General features: G+C 27.9%; 1 protein-coding gene across 2 annotated transcripts in view; it reads left to right on the top strand.

The window, feature by feature from the left end:
• The window catches only part of LOC148239552 (monocarboxylate transporter 12-like), a 192,603-nt gene that overhangs the window by 96,911 nt on the left and 74,596 nt on the right, over positions 1-21,096 (top strand). The window lies entirely within an intron of this gene.

Here is a 21,096-nt window from a genome sequence, read left to right as displayed (position 1 = left end):
TATGGGGGGGGAGGGGCGGCAATTTTAAGGATTGCTCCGGGCGGCACCCTAGCTACGCTACTGGGTGCATTCATCGCCTTTGTCACTTATAATTAGTACCCTTTTTATGAAAGATTTCGAAATTAGAGTAGTAAAAAGTTTTGGAAACAAACCAAAATTTTGCATTTGATATGTAGACGACATATTTTTAGATAATGAATAATAATTTAAGTAATTTAAAAATTAAATGCCTTTTAACTGACTAATATTTGCACTAGAAAAATAATATTAAATAATAGATATAAATAAAAATTTAATGGTATTTAACAGTTACCATACGTGAGTGAATTCTTTCTTAAGAGGGTGTAAGGACAATTTTTAAATCTCAATATAAAATAGGAGCCATTATACATTAAAAACGAATTAAAGGGAATATATCAAATTTACATTTGTCAGACAAACCGTAAGATTTCACAAAAAAAAATAGAATGCTCTGATGAAAAATGCAAACCACATTTTCGATGAAAATCACTACATAAATGTTGATACAACCAAAATTTAAAATAAAATTGTAAAAAATTATAGGGAAGCATTTTAATAAAATAGCACTAAATAAAACAGATGACGCGAAAATACCTGATTACCGGTCTTAAGACAAGCTCAATTAGATTTTAACAATATTCACGCAAATATAAATACTTTTAAATATAGCTATTATAAAATAAACGCACTTGTTTATCACTTAGTAACAAACAAACAAACAAATTAGAAAAATAACAAATTACAAGATCGAATCGAGACGAGCTGAAAAATCTGCTGTGGCTGAGATAAGGTCAAGATTACGCCCTAGATGATGACCCCCACATTGGTAGTTGAAACATCAGCAAACTTAATTCAAGTAAGAAACAGCGCGATTCACAAGCCCTCACATATCAAAAACCTAAATAACTTATTAAAAAAATCCGTTTAAAATTTACACAACAATATCAAAGCAGACCTTAATTTAATATATAGTGACTAATGTTTGATTACCGGTTTTTTAATAATTTTATTGCCGCAAAAGTTTATTATTTAGTAACGAATTAAGTAATTACTAATCGTAAAATATGTAGTAGCTTCATTTAATATATCTCTCTTTTTTTTTTAATAAATCACAAGTTTAAATAAATGTTTTTTTTGTGTTCATCTAAATTTATTTATTATAGGAATGTGTAATTTAGCATTCAACCCTAGAATTGAATTGCTGACAGTGATTTATATTCACTCGTAAACTTTTCGGATTCTAGTCAAATCCAAGGTCAAACCATTCGCAAGGGATGTTGATTAAATCTCAAAGGGATGCCATAAAAACTAAAAACACAAACATGAAAAAGAGAACTGGTTTAATTGTGATTGATGCCTTACAAGCTCGGTTTATGTTCGATCGGAATGTTGCTATAAGATTGTGGCAATTAATTCACCGGATATATGTATGTAGTTTCTTTCTCAGATTAAATAAACATAAAACTTGTTGATTATAAATTAAAATATTGTTTTTAATACTTCTACCATTTGATCCGGCTCAAAATTTCGCTTTAAATATTTTTATTTCGGATCATCTTAACACGGCCTCGTTTATGATGGATCAATTAATTTGGTCATCTTGTCAAAAAGTCATCCGGCTAATGGCAATGATCGTATCGATACGTTTTTTATCATTTTGTACATCCATTTAATAAAAAACAGCATATGTTTTAAACTTCCATATAAATTTGTTAATAAGTTTTTCAAATAAATATACACAAGACATTAAAAATACATTTTTTTGTGTATAATTTCATTGAATCCACGATATATTGTTTTTTGCTTTCTTTCAGGACACGGGGTCGCATCTTTAGATCGATTATGTAAAATGTACGAACCCTATGTGTTTATTATGAGCTTGTGTAAATTAATTCAGCGGAAGAAGGTCCCCGAGACCTCAATTTACCCTCTTCATGAAAACCAATTTTGCGCCCGACGAATAATTCCACGGCGCCGCCCCTAATCCTTCACACCCCTAAACGGTTTACCCTTAAATCTCCTTCAGCTGAAGCGATTACCCGACCCCGATGTGATCCTGATATAGCCTGTGAGTATACGGCAAAAAAACTTGCCCCAGTCCTCTTAACGCTTCGTATCCTGACCCCTGATGTAACATAAATTACTCCTCTATAGGCTCAAATCATTATTATCTTATAATTAATTATAAAAAATAACAATCATATTTCTAATTTTGTGATATATCATAAGAATCTCACTTAGATCCTTTGTCACTTTAATTTTTACATAATGATATTATTTGTTATTTTTAGAGACTTAGTATTATATAATATTTAATAATAAAATTAACTATATTACATATATTTCAACGCCTAGACTTTTATGGAAAAACTCACGCAATATTTCCATTCCGTTTTCAATGAATCTTTTTCGACTTATATTTTGCTTTTAGTGCCATGAAAAAACTAAGCATTTAAATATTAAATATAGTTTTTTAAAGTTGAAGTTGGGTTCCCTATTTTATTTTGGGAAATCAATTTTTTAAACGTTGCACAAAAGTTACCCCTAAAACCATATATTTATAACCACATAGCTGAATAAAATCAAAAATTGTTTTTGGAAGCGAAATATCAAATAAAACTAATGTCATTTTTATAAAATTGTACTTAAAAAATATTTAATGTTAGTCATAATATATAATTTTAAAGTCCACAGTCAAGATTAAATTTTGTCATGAAACCAAATAAAGGTAATACAAATGGCAAAAAAAATATTTTATAACCACTTTTATTTTACCTTTTTTCCATGAACGTGAGACAATTTTGATATACGAATTTACTTATTGTAAAAACACGTAAAATGTCTCACCCGTCCCAATATATTGTTGACAACAAAAATGTATTTCTAGCATGCGTCAAAGAATTAACAACAACTTTATAAAGTGCCAACCTTTGTGAACTCTTAAAAGCACCATAAAATTTTAAATGAAAATTTTGTAATGTTTTATTTATGAATCACTTTTTTGTTCATGCTCTTTTCATATTTGCAAAAATAATGAATAAATATTTTTTGTTACTTAATAATTACCTAATCAAATTATTCATATTCAAATGAAATCTTATTAAAATAATTTATAATCAAATGCTTGATTGTTGAACTCTTGACCCATTGTTAAATTAATCCAGCAAACAAATACTCGCGTTTTTATTTTTTTGCTAACCTGCAAATGCTCGAGGATACCGCAACGAAATGTGTTTGGTTATCGAAATAGAATTATCTTATCGTCATAAAGCTTTCTGACTGTTAATACGGATTTCCTGTCCCTTTTCGATATATCACTCTCACTACCTGGTCTGAATGCAGCTGTGAATTTAGCGAACTTTTTGGAAGCACCATTTATCGTTGCGGAGAAAGGTTTACCCAATCTCTAAATGGGTTTTTCGAATTGGAAGAATATCTAAGATTAGAATTTTTCATCATGAACATTCTTTTTGTGTATTCTAATATTGGGGTAGTCTGATTTATTTGAAATAAATAAATAAAATAATCATCTGTTTAAAAACAGAATATATTTTTAATTATTCCAGGTTATATGATTAATTAATAAGTAAAATCTGCGCATGTCATTTATAAATAAAAAAAAAGATTGTACAGATTATATGAATTATTATTGTAATAAAATATTTATATATTCAAGTATATATTTCTCACTCGACACCATCACTCATATCACAGTCTTGACAACGTCATAATTTACAATAATAGCAAACGTTGCCCTTATTAGGCCTTAGCGGTACAGAGCGGCTCAGAAACATGTGTTATTCGACCGACAATTTACACCCATTAATCGCGAGTGATTTGGAATTAATTTCTCGCATTACGCCCATAAATGGGCGTTAGAAATTCAGAAACTTTCCGACTAATCACATAATTGAGGGTAAAAAAACGGATGTTTGTGAAAATGTATGCGTTTTTTGTCGCTTGATTCGACGGAATGTATGAATGAGCTGTTTCGTTCAATTAAGTGGTCTTTATTTGGGTACATACAGTAAATTTTTATTGAGAAAAATTGGAGTAATTGCCATTTTGATTGGACGTTCAAAAAATGGTTTAATCATATAACTAAAAACGTCTCGAAACATGATTTAATTAATTAAATAAAAATATAGACACCCTATTACATTTTAATATTTATGCCTTTATTTTCTATAGTCCAGCAGAGTCCCGCAGGATATTTTTCTCGGGCCGTTCCTTCTCAATATATGTATATATTATTGGCAAATCTTAAATCTTAAAAACTAAATAAATATTTTATTAAATGTAAAATTAAGATAAACAAAAAAAGCTTTTATTTTAGCGTTAGAATGTCTTTTTTCTATACAAAATAAATAAAATAACATTATGCTTTTATTTAATTTATTTATCTGTAATTATTTCCTTAATTTATTTTTCAATATTGGTACTAATCTGTCTTAAAATATTCCATAAATATTTTTTTTTCTTTTTCATTTGAATTTTGATTAGTAATTAAATTGTATGTATTTCATGGAAAAAGTCGTACCATCAATTTTTTTTTCTTTATGAAATAAATTATTATTAGAACATATTTTAAAATCTTTGTAAATATAAGTTTTATATTTTTAAGTTATATACTTATTCTACCAGTAAATTTGATGTTTTATTATGCTGCTTATTTATCAAAAAGTAAAGAACTTCATCAGATGATATAATAACGTAAAATCTCTGCAACTTTTTTTTACAGAAGTGAAAGCAATTATATTGATATTGATGAATTAAATAACCATTAGAAATATATATCAACCGATTAAATTATAAGCGGACATGATTTTACTAAATCGCCAGTGAAAATATATTTTTACTGATACATAATACACATTTACTGTAACATATAATCAAATCTACGGCAGTTATCGTGTCCTTAATTTTAAATTATGGTTTGAATAGTTAATCTACATTTTCGACCATCACATTGAATGTTTATTTTTCAGTAAAATTATATTTTCGCTAGTATAAATATAATTTTTATGGTAAATTTAAGTAGAACTGTATTGAATCACTGCGCGAATGATTTTTTTCAAAATTTTGGCCTTAACATGTCATATATCGTCATACAAATATTTAATATCGTCATACGAAAATTGCTGGTGCAATATGCAGAATCTAACAAGTGTCGTTCACAACTGTCAGTTAAAAACTACTACTTGCGTAGCTTTTTTATATGCTTCATTGGAGCAGCATATAATTTCACTAGAACCTGTCAAATAAATTATATTTTCACTGGTATAAATATATATCTACCGGTGAAAATATATGCCGATATTATTCCACTGCCAATGAAAATTAATATTATTAGTATTTTTGTAGATTGCTTTAAAAATTGCAGAGGTATTTTAAAATCAATGGAGCATCACATACTAATGTGTCAAAACGGTTAAATTGTAAAATTTTAAAAACGTTTTTAAATAAAAATTAAAATAAAATTTAAATTTGAAAAATAAATCTCTTTTTCAATGCTTGTATTAAAAAATTAAATTCGCAACTATATTTAAAAAATAAATTAGTCAAAAATATTATATAAAGATATTTAATATTTATTTTAAGAATCATTTTTTGTATAAAAATATATTTAGTTCTAATAAAATAAAATTTAAGTACTCAAAATAAAACATATTCTGTTCCACGCGTGTGGCGCATCTGGAACCTCTCTCACTGCCCATGCAGTGAATTGTTTTTTTAGGTACACGCGTGTCGCTGAAGATTTTGTTTGTTTACTTTATATAAGTAAAATAAACGTTAAAAATGTACACGTTAATACTATTCTATGCCTCGAATTACGTTATTTTAATATATGCAATATTTTCTGAAACTTATCAATCACGTAAATCGACGGATGCGTTACGTTAATTAAGCTCAATTTTATGTTTAAATAATATTTTATTTTTATACAAAATGGACGGTTTTTTGTTGGCGTTTTTATATCTTATATTAATTGTTATATTTTTCCCAAATTAAAGTTTTTCTGAACTGTTAATTTCAAACTTAACCAAAAAATTTGATCGAGAAATTCTTAGACATAATAGTTATAATACATTATATATTTAAAATAAAGTACATAAAAATATTTCAATGACAGATTTTGCTCTTTAAAGTAAATTTCTATAAAATATAAAAATATAAAGTATAAAATTTCTCCAACAATTAATACTTAATAAAATTATTTGTAACTTTAAAACTAATATCCAAGCCTCATTTAAAATTTTGTTTAATGCTGTATTCTAGTGGGTGTTTTTTAAAAACTTATGACATATAAAATGAATGGCAGTTATATCAGTGAAAGGGCTTGAAATACATGTAGCATCAGCAAGTCGATCCATGAACGATCGAAGCGCCTTTTAACGTTAATATTAAAGCATTAGAAAGCCTTTTCTTTAACACATTTTTTTCATGAGATTCTTAACAAATTGACGATTAAATTAAAATTGCATGTTTAGGTAAAATGTCAATGTGATTTATCATATGATGTATGGCAACCATTCTCGCTAAGATTAATCACTCAGGTCTACTTAAAAAGCATGCATCAAGATATTATTATATTATGCTCGCGTCAGATTCGATCTGACCGATTAACGGACCTCGATCGTAGGGTTCAATCCCCTCATACCGGCATATATCACATCCTCAGTGAAGCACTACAGTTAGCTTTTTTAGCTCCTTGTAATCTGGCTCGGAGCCCAAATGGTTGCCGGATGAGGCGCATTCATTCGTAAGGATCAGGTTGTGCGGACCTCAAAGAAAGCCGACAATAAATACAAATAAATATGAATTAACTTATAATTAATTTAAGTAAATACAATATTAATACGTGATAATTGAAATTAATAATATATACAATATGTACGAATCATATGGGAGATGTACAAATTTATTTTTGTATTTATAATAAATGCGAGGCAGCTTAATGCATATGTAGATCACTTATTTTAAATATCAATAATAAACACATTTATCCGTACAACAAAATTCGAAAGTGAAATATATTAGCAGTCAATTTCAGAATTTTAGATGATTTTGATGGAAGTGTCGTGAATACGCTAACGCTTTTATGTATATTATTTTTGATATAGGATACATGCTTTTGCTCTTTCCTACACTCGATCTTCGCGACAATGAAATGATTAAGGACAGAATCAAACAATGCTGTTTTTAGTTACTTTTTTTATAAAAAATGCTTTTTGCGTGCCAGATTAAGTAACGTAGATTTGGTAACGCTGTCACTATGCTCTCTTAGTTAGAGTAACTATCACATTTTATTGACATATACTGTCCTTTGTTTAAATGCATTTGAAATATGTATTTTCAAATGGCCTTAATCCATCTAAATCTTCAATCATCACGTGCGCTTATATAAAATATGCGTGATAAATTAACTTTTTCTGCAAAATAGTAACAAATATTTAAATCAATTAGATTAAAAAAATTATCGAATGATCCAGCTCAATTGGCGTTACTGAAAAACATATAATTTGTTCGTTATAAGAATATATTTCTTTGGTCTAAACTATAAAGGCATAAATAACAATATATAAAATATGACAATATTGACAATTTCATATTGTTATAAAAAATATTAGATTTTTAATTAGTAAATTTAAATTGTTTTTTCGTGTCGTTAAATAATTTTTTAGACGATTTTAAGGAGATTTTAAGGAGAGTTTTAGCTTTTAAAATCAAAGTTTATCACGAAAGCTTATGAGGGGGATTACTGTTTATTTTTAATATTTTCAGTAACTTCATTTTCCATATTTATTAATAAACTTATTGCCACGACAAGTTTCTATGAGCCGAGTTAGGTGATGATCGGTATTATCACTGTACTGACGGACCGTATGGTACAGGATGTTAAATAATACCATCCCCCCTCCCCTACATAACAAAAATACTTTTTTTTTATGTAGTATGACTTTTTCAGACAGAACCTGAAAAACTGTTTCACTACATATATAGAATATTTTTGATATTTGAGTCAGTTGAGAGCTAATTGCATTAGTGTTTAGCTCCACATTTATTCTCTTTCTGAAAGTCTACGTTTCAATGTGGCCGTCCACTACAAAGGTTCGTTTATAATGATTATTCGGTAATAGTGATGTATTATATGCATATCTCGAACTTCAAAAACAGAATGGCTTAAAGAGTTTATTTGGTGATTCAATGCTCTTGAAAGCCTGCGAAGCTTTCGTATGTGTTTTATCGATTCTTAATTGTCCTAAAATGATGATTTCCAATGTTTTGTTGAGCCAAACCAAAGTCTCTCATGGATATTGGTTTAATTTCACATAATTTAATAGATCAAATCATAAAGTATAGTTATTATAATTGTATCGTTCTCCTCACAATACAATATGTACTAAAAATTATTTAAAAAAACGATTAGATAAATTTATAAAATAACAGAAAGTTTTTTTTTTGCAATAATCTATTTTATTATAAATTTATTAATTTAATGAGTTTATTAATAAGCTTTTAGCTCAATAATTGATTTTAAAGCAAATAATTTAAGATTTTTACGGAAATATTATTAACGTATACAATGTATAGCCACACTGTAGTTAATTTACAGTAGTCTTTCTTAGAATTAAGCGGCAATTAGATTGATGTCAATTTATTATTGTTCACCGAGATTGAGATCTATAAACTGGTTGGGAATTTATTCTCTGATGGAATCTCTTGAGATCGTTTAGTTTCTGAGGTCAATTTGGTAAAATTCTAGGATAAGTAGTTTTTCGAAAATTGTTGGCGACGATGCCGTCGACCTTCGGTGCCTTAAATGGTTATGGCCTCGAAAAGGGGACTGCGTTTTTGCGACGTCTTCATTAAAAAATTCCATCAATCAAAAGACAAACTGATATGGACTGATTGATATCTTATTCTTTGTTGTATACTTCAATATATAGTTTGTTAAAAAAGCTATTACAACCTAATAATATAATTAATCACATTTACAGTATATTATATTATTAAAAAATAAATTCTGCAGCTACAAATTTCACAATAGAATATAGAGCATTCAGCCTTATTTCATAATATTTAAATTAAAATAAAACACAATTTCAATTTTATTTCAATGATATCCCAATTAAAAGTAATATTTTTTTTTGATAATAATTCCAACTGCTCTTTATTTATATAATATATTTACAATCACATAATTAATTGAATAAAAAAGTATTTTTACTAGTTTTTAATATTACATATTATGGAAAACCGCTACTTTTACTCAAACGCTATTGACACCTAGTTTTTTGCCAATTACATACATCAATAGCACCTATCGCCTATTTAAAACATCACAAACAAATTCCCGATACGCAAATCACAGTTCCAAGAACGACGAAATCAAAATAGACTCACCGTATCCCATTACAAACGAGTTCTGAAAATTAATCGCGGCTCAAATTTTACCTTTGATTTATATTTGTAAGGTCACGCAATTTAACGTGCGTGGTTTATCCGTCGAGGAAGTGTCCATCAGTGTCATCTTTCTCAACCGGATCCTCGTCACGCGCGCCAAGGACTGTACACAATATCTCTATGAGACTTTATAAATGGTCCTCGTTATTTTATTCTTGCAGCTAAGAACATCATCAACGGACCAATATCCATATTTGACTTTTTGTCCAGCCTATCATGACCCTATCGCCTGAATCTATCTTTATTTATGACCTGAAACGTCTGGATCGGACGCCTGCTAAGAGATAAATCGACTGAGATAGAGTGGCGATACGGCGATATATCGCCAGTCACTGCGAGATGATCGATAAACGTTTATGGGTGTCTTTTGATAGTATAATGTTTAAAAAGGATTTATGACGCCTGCATGAAATATACTTTGGTGCATCATTGTGTACAAATAAGGTGAAATTAAATTATATTTATACTTTCTCACTTTAAATCAATTTCTTTGTTCTACTTCATACAATTGTATTATATCAGATAACTGCGAATGATTTTAACAAATGGTAAACGGGTTTACTTTGTAAAAATAGCCCGTATTGTCAACCCTCGCCCCCTATTTTACGCGTCTGTCATCCGGTGCATGTGTATTTCTGCAGCGTGCCAATTAAAAATACGTTAGTATTGCCTCATTTATAGATTTTATTTCATTAACGCGAATAAACGATGACGAAATGCATTTATTAACCGCGTGTTTGAATAAAAACACATTAAGCCCATTCTTATCATTCTCTATATTTTTAATATACTATATAATATCAAGCAATGGGTTGAACGATTTAACACTTACTATTTTTGCAATATTTAAAAAGCTGGAGTTTGTCATGCAGTTTTTTCATATATCTTTTTATTATATAGATCTTTTCATTATTATAGACACTCGTTGTGTTATTTAGTATACATTACAGTTTTTTAACTTAACTTAAATTAAATAAGTAAAACTAAATATATATTCATATAGTATATAAAATTAATAAATTTGGATAATTTACTATATTTTTGGTGTTTTTTATTGAAACACCAAGTTAAATTTGATAAGCATTTTTATACTAAAAAAAATGAGTAAGCGATCGCACAGGAAATATCAATCAATCACTAAATGCACAACGAGAACTTGAAGGATCGAGCTTAATCAACCGTGAAAGACGATAATACGCATTAAAAAGCTTTTAAAAACATTGTAAAAAATAAACTCAGATATATTTTTAGATATGCTGAGAAAATTTGATTAACGACACGGACATTTGCTCAAGTAGAAACAACGGTTAACGTTAAAATAATTTCGTGTGCCATTCGAAAACACATCATGAAGAATGCCGACCGTAATTGCCTTGCCCATAAAAGGTTGACGACAACCCGCCTCGACCCTTATTTGAATAACTCCGTAAACTAAATGCCTTCACTCAATTACCTGTCTGCGATCTGACGATGACAACTCGTTCGATTTGATGAATTAACACGACAAAGTGTTTTGCGAGTTTCAATATGAAATTTTTAGCAACGAGAGCTTATGCATATTAGAATTTTATTATAACATTAATATATAATTTTTTAGCGGCAAAATGTAAAAAAAATATAATTTTCGTTGCACGTTTCTTCATGTCAAAATTTTATAATCGAACGTCAGCGATAGCATCTTTATGCTTGAACGAGAATCTTTCTTTTTGCGGTAACCAAAATTTTAACTTGTATCGGGTCAATCTGAAATGCATTATATTATGTATAATAAACATATATCATTGTTTTCCAAATTGTAAATTATAAATTTTTTAAAATGAACATCATAAAAACATAAAAATAACATTACCAAAAAAATGTATTCTGCCAAAAAGTTAATGTAATAATATATTTTTTTTTGTTTCAGGTGAGTTATCCGAAATATTTACAAAATCTATTATATGTAAGTACTGATAGTTATAATTATATTTTTTATAAATCTAATTGTGTGAATTAAATAGTTCGATATCCTTATTGAATTATATTTTGGGTTTTTGTACTTATGTAAAATTCAAAAACAGCTTATTTATTATTAAGTATTATAAAATCTAAATAAATTAAAATCATATACTTATATTATGATATTTCTTTATTTTATTTAGAAAAATAGTTTAATTTTATTCGGTTAATTTACATCTATATACAATACATATTTTCTTAAACACATTTATTTACCCTTATCTACGTTTAATTTATACTATTTTACCTAATATAGCTATGTACATCTTAATTTTTTATAGTTATTAAAATACTGTTGTAAAATTCGATTTTATAATGTCATAAATTTTTTTTTAATAGTAATCGAATATTCAGCCATTTTTAATGTTCAATCATCTGTTGATTTTAATAACTAGTAAATTTATTTTTAAGTTAAAATATTCTCATTCTATGTTTAGGATTTTTTGCATATTTTCTGATTCATTAACTATTTGAGCATTTTATATATTTTTTTCACAAAGATAAAATAATATAATCCATAGGTAACGGAACAAATACAATAGCCATAAATTTTCTGTAGAATTTTTTTTATTTTTAAGTCTTTGCTTAATGAAAAAATTCTCGATTAATTATTACATAGTAATAGTTTTTAGTTTTTATAAAAAAAAATAGTATTAAATAATATAATATATCTATTTCGCTATGATTAAAATATTTTAATCCTAGCGATAATAAAATATTTCGCTATTATTAAAATTCTCTATAACAAAATCTGTAGATGCAACAAATAAAACATGAATATTTGTGAAAAAGTATATTTATATACTATTTTGCAGAATATTTTATTATCAAAATGCAGCAAAAAATAGTAACAAAATTATTTTTTGGTTCTAACAAACACAATGTTTTTCTTCTACTCTATTTTATCATTTTCATGACTATGATAATTTATTTATTTCGCTATGATCTAAATCTATATTATAAAAAATATGCAAAAAAATCTTTCAAACATAAATCTGTAAATGCAACCAACAAAGTATATTAAATTTGTGAAAGAATACATTAATATATGTACTATTTTGCATAATATTTTATTGATAAAAAGCAGCAAAAAATGTTAACAAAATATTTTTTGTTGCAAACAAATACAATTTTTTGCTTCTAGTCGATTTTATCATTTTCATGGCTGATTATCTTCTCTAGTTCATAGTTATTTTATATAGCAGCTCAGAAATAAATTCTAAAAAGACTTATTAAAACCAATTAGTATATTGTCATACTCCGATAATTATGAGTATAGCTCCCGGGTAATCCCTTATAAACCAAACCATTGTGTTTGCTTCCAGATGCCTATAAAAATCCCTAAATACAATAACAATGCAAAACAAAACTGCTTCGAGGATAGCGCAATATATTATTTTAAAATCACATACAGACAGAATAGAAGCTCCACTAAGAGATTTATTTTATCATTGATTTATATTATTTATTTTATCGTTGAAAATGAGTATACTAAACAAAATAAATTATTTTATAAAAAGGGTAATATTCAACCGATATTAAAATAGTTTACATTTTATCTTTGCTCTAATCAGGTGCTGTTTTTAAATGATGGGAAATTATTATATACATATATTTAATACTAAAAATATGACAATTTATGAATAGTTACGTTTAAGAGAATGAGTACGGCCAGGGGAATATTTTACGAAGGTGTAAATTTGTATAGAAATATTCCTAAAACAATCTGCAAAAATGAATTTCTTTTCTTATATTCTATTTATTTCTATAGATGTTTTATATGTATGTTTTGATTAAATTTGTTTAGTGTATAGACAATTAGCTATATTAGTTGATTAAATTAATAAAATAAATAAATTTTAATACTGATAATAACTACCCTTCATTAAAAACTTTGTCAGTGAAAATAATAAATAATATTTTCCATGCTGAAAATTGTTTGTTATGCAAAAAATATGTATTATACATTGATAACTATAAAGCAATCAAAAATACTGATTTACTGGAAAGTTTGAGAAACGCCTATATGGCAATCAATATGCCCTAGACGTCACCAACCTTTGTACGTCGTAAAAAGTATGTTTCGCTAATGATCTTTTCATCGAACTGAATTCCATCACAATCTCAGATACATCATTATTAATTGTGTGTATGTACATAAATTATTATATAAAAATGTATAATAAAAAAATCAATAAGAATCTTTTGACAAATGATCCATTCAGAGTGTTTATTTGCAAAGCACCGTGGGAGTCCACACGAAGAGACCTCCTAGAAACAATCTTCTTTTGCTTCCGGCTAGACCCCACAAGTCAACGAATCCGTTCTGATTTTATTGGTACATCACACCTTCTTAACACCTTCACTTCTGTGAATTAATCATAATATTTCTGGTAGTTAATGTGTTAATTGGTAGTTAAGGTATTATCTTGAAATTCTGCTCGCAGCTATAATTGATTCAATAAAAAGTTTTATCGTACTTTTTCATATTTTTTGGCGTAGTAATGTTAATATTTATCATTATTTAACATTACAGACGTTCAAACTTCTTGCTTATTAAGTTTTATATCAGTTTTATTATTTTGTTTGTCTCTCCTGTTACGGATTTGATGAGTGTGCTCGATTTTCACATTAAGTCCATATATTGTATATTTCTCTTTGGTATTATATAAGTTTAATATAGAATTGTGTTGTATATAATTAAATAATATTTTTCAGAATTAATAAAAAAAATATATCTATATGCTCACTATAAAAATATTTTATAATTTTTTATTTCTTAAATAGTACCATTTAATACATAACTGTTGTTTATTGTAAAAATATGCTTATCCGCAAAACATTTTTATTTCAGACCCCCCCCCCAATTTGTTAAAAAAAATTGCGACCCATTTATACACTTTTTTAACGTACTTAAAGTGAATTTTATGAAACTTGCACTGATGCTTCTAGCTTGTTATAGACCCGAATTAAACACACAATTTTATGAAACATATTTTAAATCGCAAGCTGTAAGTCATGTTCTGAAAACTTCTCACATTATCCTCATCACGTATTAATTTCCCGGTGATCGATAAGAAAGTGAGAGAGTACGCGATTTGCGTCGCGTCGCTTAACACTCTATCTTGCGGCTATTGGGTTGGCTCTCGTTTGCTGATACTGCCTATAAATTTATTTCGGTATTTTACTACTATATTGATGAATAAAAGCCTCTTTTTTTGACAAATAAATATATTTAAATTTTGTGCCCCCGAACTATTTTAAGGTCGCAAAACAGAAACACACCACTGCTCTAAAACATATAATTGAATTTAAGTCGTAATTCCGTAGTACGTAAGTCACGGCAGCAGACTCGATTTTTTATTAATAAAAATGCGCTAATAATAAAAAAATTTTCTCCACCTGCATTGTAATTATACATCTTTTGATTGTAATTTAAATTACAGATGATAATTTATAATGATATACATATATATAGATATCACTGATTCTCATCTTAAAAGTCTGATGATTAATACTTACTTACCTAGTTGGTAAATATTTACTTCATTGCATGAGACAACCACCCATATGTATTTGTTAAATACTTTATAACTCAGAGTAAAGCTACAGTAGATAATAAATTAGGACTTATTTAGGCTAAAAGGCAAATTAGTAAAATTCTACAAATAAACACCTATTTTATGCACTATTCAGAATCTGTGCTGCAATCACAAATTTTTGCAATGCCTTAACAACTTTTTACTGATGTTGGTTTGTACTCTAGGAGCTACAGTATCTAAAGGTGCCGGTTTGGGCTTCTGTGTAGCCATACTAGTAGTCAAGGGCGAAGCCCCGGCGTTGGGCCCAAAAGCACAGATTTTCTTTGTGTTTCACGGTTACATCAAAAGGCAATGATAAAGTGTATCATCATTTGGCTATGGCTTGGGTCTTATTTAAATGACTCATAGTAATTATTTAGTTTGGTATTACTAATAGTAGTATCATATATAATACTTATAGTTTAGGCTACTGTGATTCATGTTTATAGTTTTCTAAAGTCTGTTGTGGTCGTTGTTTACATTTTCTCTTAAATATTTGTTTGTAAAGTGTATTTGTTCAATTAATGATTTTTATTATGGCCTTACGCAGGTTACCCCAGAGTAGCTTAAATAAATCGTATAATTAGACATCAAAATATTGATTGCTTAACCAAAATATGATGTCAATATTTCCCCAATCCAAATAACTTCTGTGTAATTAATATTAATAAATTTATATTTTTCAATCAATGTATCTGAAAATATATTTTTTTTATCAATAAAATAAATATTTACAATCTGTTCTAATTTTACTTATATATAGTTAATAGTTTATCATATTTTTTCGACCACTGTATGTTTGTAAGTCAAACATAAAAAGCGGTAACACACCTTTTTTGAAACGTCATGCAAATCAGAAGCTGCATATCTGACATTGTTAAATGTTTCAATCAGGAATATTTTATCTCACGCCAGCTGAATAATCAGAAAATCATGCACGAGCGATGACCAACATTTTTTCAACTTTATTTAATTTAACTTCAATAAAATAATTTTTAAATGGCCGCAAAAAAATGATTTACATGCGAATCGAAGAATCAACGGTTCGTAAAATCAATCAATGTTATACAACCCGCTCTGGTATGATAATGACCAATTATTTATTGTAACGCATCAATTACAAGTATTCTTAATTAAAACCAAATATTATTTCAACATGACGTTATTATGCACACAAAAAATATTTAATAAATTCTCGCACGTGCTCGTGTTCCGTTTCAAATGATATGAGATTGCACGAGTCAGATTAGAAGTGGGTTTCTATTCCGTGAATATAAAATATGTTGTCAGTTAACGAAATACCGTATTAAATTCCTATGTCAATCTGTAGCAACAACAAATACGACGTTTAACCCGTTGAGTGCCGGCGGGTTAAAGGAATTTATTGTAACACTATATAATCAATTTGCAAACACGATCTGACACATTTCTCACGTATTTTGCAAAATCACGAAAAAATCATCAAGATGAAAGTTTAATGATATATCCTTGAGGCAAATCACGAAGTATTTTCGATATTAATTTTTAATAACCACAAGTATTATTTTAAAATATATAATCATACTTATTAAGCTTCCATATACAATTTCGTGTTATTGATAAAAAATCATATATATAATATAATAGGTTTTTAATCATTATTTAAATGGCTAAACCCAAAAATTGACTTTAACGAACTTAATTTGTAAAGACGCTATATCTTTTGCTACAATTATTCGAAATATTTTTTACCACTTATATTATAAATGAATTGTCACATAAATAGTATGACTCGGGATGCCCTATCATGTTACTATATAGAAAAATGGTTAAAATAATTATTTATGTATCACACGAATACAAAGAAATTATTTACAATAATAAAAAATCAACTAATTAATTTCTGCCATTCTTACTTTCTCTTATCCTGAATTTTATTAATACATAAGTTTGTAATGACTATTTTTTTTAATTAAAATAACGCACATCTTTTATACAAAAATATTCGGTAAATCTCTTTTCCTAATTTAAATATTTTTTTATAATTGTAGACAGAAAATCTTCTTGATTAATGGTTTATATTTGTTACTTTATTATTTCAATTTTTAAAATATGTTCAATTTAATTGTTTCTGGCACTATATTCGCCTTAATTCAACGGTCTTACCGTGGCTTCGAAGGACCAGCGAATCACTCGCATGTGTTTTTAATCATTAATTTCGTTTTTCTAAATACTTTACAATAAGTAGGTTTATGCCTGCATCCAAACTGAATGGTTTTAATGTATATAAAAGCAAGCGCTAAAAGCGCGTTTCGTCAAAGCATTTTGACTATAAAAGACTTGCTGGACATATTTTAAATAAATCAGAACACTACTCTTCTTCGACATTTATTCTTACAAGTTATTATATTTTAGATTTTAAAGACAAAACTTTATTGTAATCAGTATTTAATCTACATAATCGTTGCGTCAAAATTAGTGAGAAGACTAAGAATCGGAGAATAGTAGTCTTTTAAACAATATAACAGTTTTTAATTTACGCAACAAGATTCATTTCTGATTTTTATTGCACCGCAATATGCACTCAAACCGTTGGACCGTATTTAAACAAAAATAGTTATTCTTACATATATTTTCCGAACTGTACTAAACAACACTGATAAATTGCACATATTTTAATTTTACAATTTTTACGCTGTTACATGCGACAAAGTGTTAAAAAATATATGTATTAGTTAAAAACAAATATTCTGTATCTGTTCTAAGTCACCTGAAATGATTAAAGGATCAAGGACTTTAATCTGCGTTGGTTTATTAACCAAATCTAGACTTATCATATGCTTTTAGGTAAAAAAAAAAATTATTTTGTTTCTAAATTAGATCATAGTTATATACCATTGATATAACTCGACATCTTTAAAGACATGGGTGCAAACATCAAGTGGTTTTAATTTATTTCGTGTCTGGGAGATCTAAATTAGTGATTTTCATATAATTATAATTCTAAACAATTATTATAGATTAGGTTTTCTTATATTTTCCTAATCTTACGGATGGAAAAATTAAAATAAATCAAGCTAGATTGTTAGCTATATTATTAGTTTTTAGTCATAAATTTACAGACATTGATTAAATTACTAGTGTTTACCCTATTTACAATAAATAAAAACACAAAAGTTTTTCAATAGATAAAAAAATAATTAAATTAAATAATGAGCAATGTTTTAAAATAGTTAAAAAGTTATATATAATGTAAGGTTAAACTATTTTTTTACTATTTTTAATATTTATATATTAGATTTTTATGTTTTGTCCATCAAAAAAAGCAAAATATTTCACATAAATTGAAAAATTTAGGATTCTAGTTTATATAAAGCGTTTGCTATGCAAACAAGAAATATTTTTTTTGTTCATGTTTTACAATTCATGTAATACACGTTCAAGTACCTAATTGACAATTTATTTAAATGTAAAAAAATGTATTGCCAATATAAATTTAAATTTTATTTAAGGCCACATAAATCATACTATAATGCAAACCCTTTTTTACTACTTAATATTTAGAAAAACTAAGTATTCTAAATGTACACATTTATCGAAAATATTTTTTTAAATATGTGGCAAAGATTTTTACAGGACAATTTTTTTTTTTATTATTAAAGTGAAAATATGCTTGTTAAATGCATCTGCAATTTTTCTTGCAGCTCAATTTCTTCTTGCAATTATGTTGGGCAACATTTTCTTTTAATTTAGAGCATAAATGAAATATAGAATTTAGGTCTGGTGGCTGACCATCCAACCCCTGCTTTTTAGCTTAGTATGGCACGGAGCATTGTCTTACTGGAATTGGATAGTAGCGTGATCTATGCTTATTTTTAATATTTTTCTGTAGGAATCCATTAAAGTGGATTCCAAAATTGAAATATAAATGTAACTACTCACTCTACCCCAACAAGTGTATAGGTTTCCTACTCCTGCTGCTGTCATGCAACTCCAGAACATACCGCTTCCGCCAAAATATTTTACTTTGGATGCTACGTAATCAGCTAGATATTCTTCTCTAACTCTTCGACGCATTTATACTACAATATTGGGCCTGCGATCCCTTTTTAAGTAATTAAAAATGACAAATTCCTTTATATAGTTCTCAGTATTACGGTTGAAACTATCTGCTAAAATATTTTGCTCATACTCTGCACTTGTATATATTATAGTTGCACACTATTTTAAGGGTTGCCCTATTAGTATATAAAAATTGTCTGACAACTAATGAAAATCACTTATTATTTTAATAATAATGATTTATACTATCATTTTAAAGTAGTAAATACTATTTATATTTTAAATATAAATTATATACTATTATAGGGTTAAATATAACGATATAGAATTATTGTTGATTTGAAATTTTGCAGTCAAGTCAGGTATTAAATTATTGAAAGTACACACAATGACGTATGACCAAAGTAACATTTGGCTATTTACATTTTGTAAAAAATACAATATGAATACCAACAACGGCAATAATGACCAAAAAGCAATCATCGCACTGTATGAGATAGTCGTTCGAATTTAATTGATTTAAAAACGTGCCGCAATGAGTCGACAACCTTTTTTTTCATTGTATAATAAATATTACGAAAAAAAAAAATAATGAATACAAATGGCACATTATATACACACGAATGAGTTTTCGACTCTAGCATAATACATTATATTCAAATCGGTTTCTGAAAAAAATTGGTAGATTAAATCCTTTAGGTCAAACGGCGTTAATGACGGCCATTTTCCGACACCAAAAAACATTGGACAATAATGGTCACGTCAATCAAAGAACGGTTTGGCCTTATTCGGATGGTGATAAAATGCGATTGGATATGGCGATTTTTTCAGTGTGTATACAGAAATATACTATATCTGCTGTCAAGACAGTTGCTTCCTTCGAAAGGCGAGCGGAATAACAATCGATTTGGTCCTATGGAGGTCCTTTGATAAAAGCGCCGATAATAAATTGTGGAGTATCGCGATTCACATGACAAGAATAATATCGCTGAATAACACAATAATAATAATTTGTATTGTATAAAGGGTATGTTAGGATAATTGTATTGTGCGAATTGTAGCAAAATTAGTGTATTATAAACTGTCAAATAGAGCTTTGCAAAATATCATAAAGCTCTTGATTTGTGAAAATATGGACCAATTTCAACTTCAGTGTCTTTGAAATTATATGAATATATAGAAATAATAACTTTCTTATATTTTGGGAATATTCATCTCCAGTAAAAGCTTTCACGTGGTGCTATCATTTCTTAATAAAGCTCGCACTCCTTAGCCACATTCTTCTACGTCGTCTCGATAAATTGCAGTTCTTGCGCCGCCAAGCAAAATAATGATGACTCAATTTACGACCACGCGACTTATCCTCGTAAAAAGCTCTCGACAAAGACAAACGGCATACATCGAGCTTTTAATTGAGCGCCAAAGCTCGAAACATATTTTTTACTCACCTTTTGCGAAACATCCTCAATCTTCTCGGAAATCTCATTTAAAAACCCAAAGAGAGATGTTTGATCTCATTGTGGCGATAGATGGAAACGATAGTATCAATCCGCGGTGGATATACGAGCAATTCCGAGAAGTAAAAGATTCTAAATGTGAGCTAATATGTATCGTTTCCTATTGGGAAGTCTTCTGAGAAGCGTATGAATTTAAACACTTTTTTCTCTATAGCGGTATCATATTGAAAAAGCTCTATTGTTGTCAAGCGAGATGAATTTTGATAAAAAAAAATGTGCATAGATTCTATAGCAATGCAGTCTCTTGTATATGGTAGTCCAAAGTTCTTTACAAATATTTATTAAACATATAAAATTTTCAGTTTAATTTTTAATATTATACAATCAAGCAAACAATAATCAAAGTGTGCATATTTATTCTTGCAAAGTCTTAATTTTTATATTTTTACACTATGAGCATAAAAGTAGCATCTCAATAAAACTTTTCCAAATGACTTCCGTAAAATACCGAAACGGATATAAGTATAAAT

The sequence above is a fragment of the Plectrocnemia conspersa genome, unplaced genomic scaffold (assembly GCF_051122295.1).
Source record: "Plectrocnemia conspersa isolate PC_06_02 unplaced genomic scaffold, ASM5112229v1 ptg000001l, whole genome shotgun sequence".
NCBI lineage: Eukaryota > Metazoa > Arthropoda > Insecta > Trichoptera > Polycentropodidae > Plectrocnemia > Plectrocnemia conspersa.
This window is presented reverse-complemented; position numbering and strand designations above follow the sequence as displayed.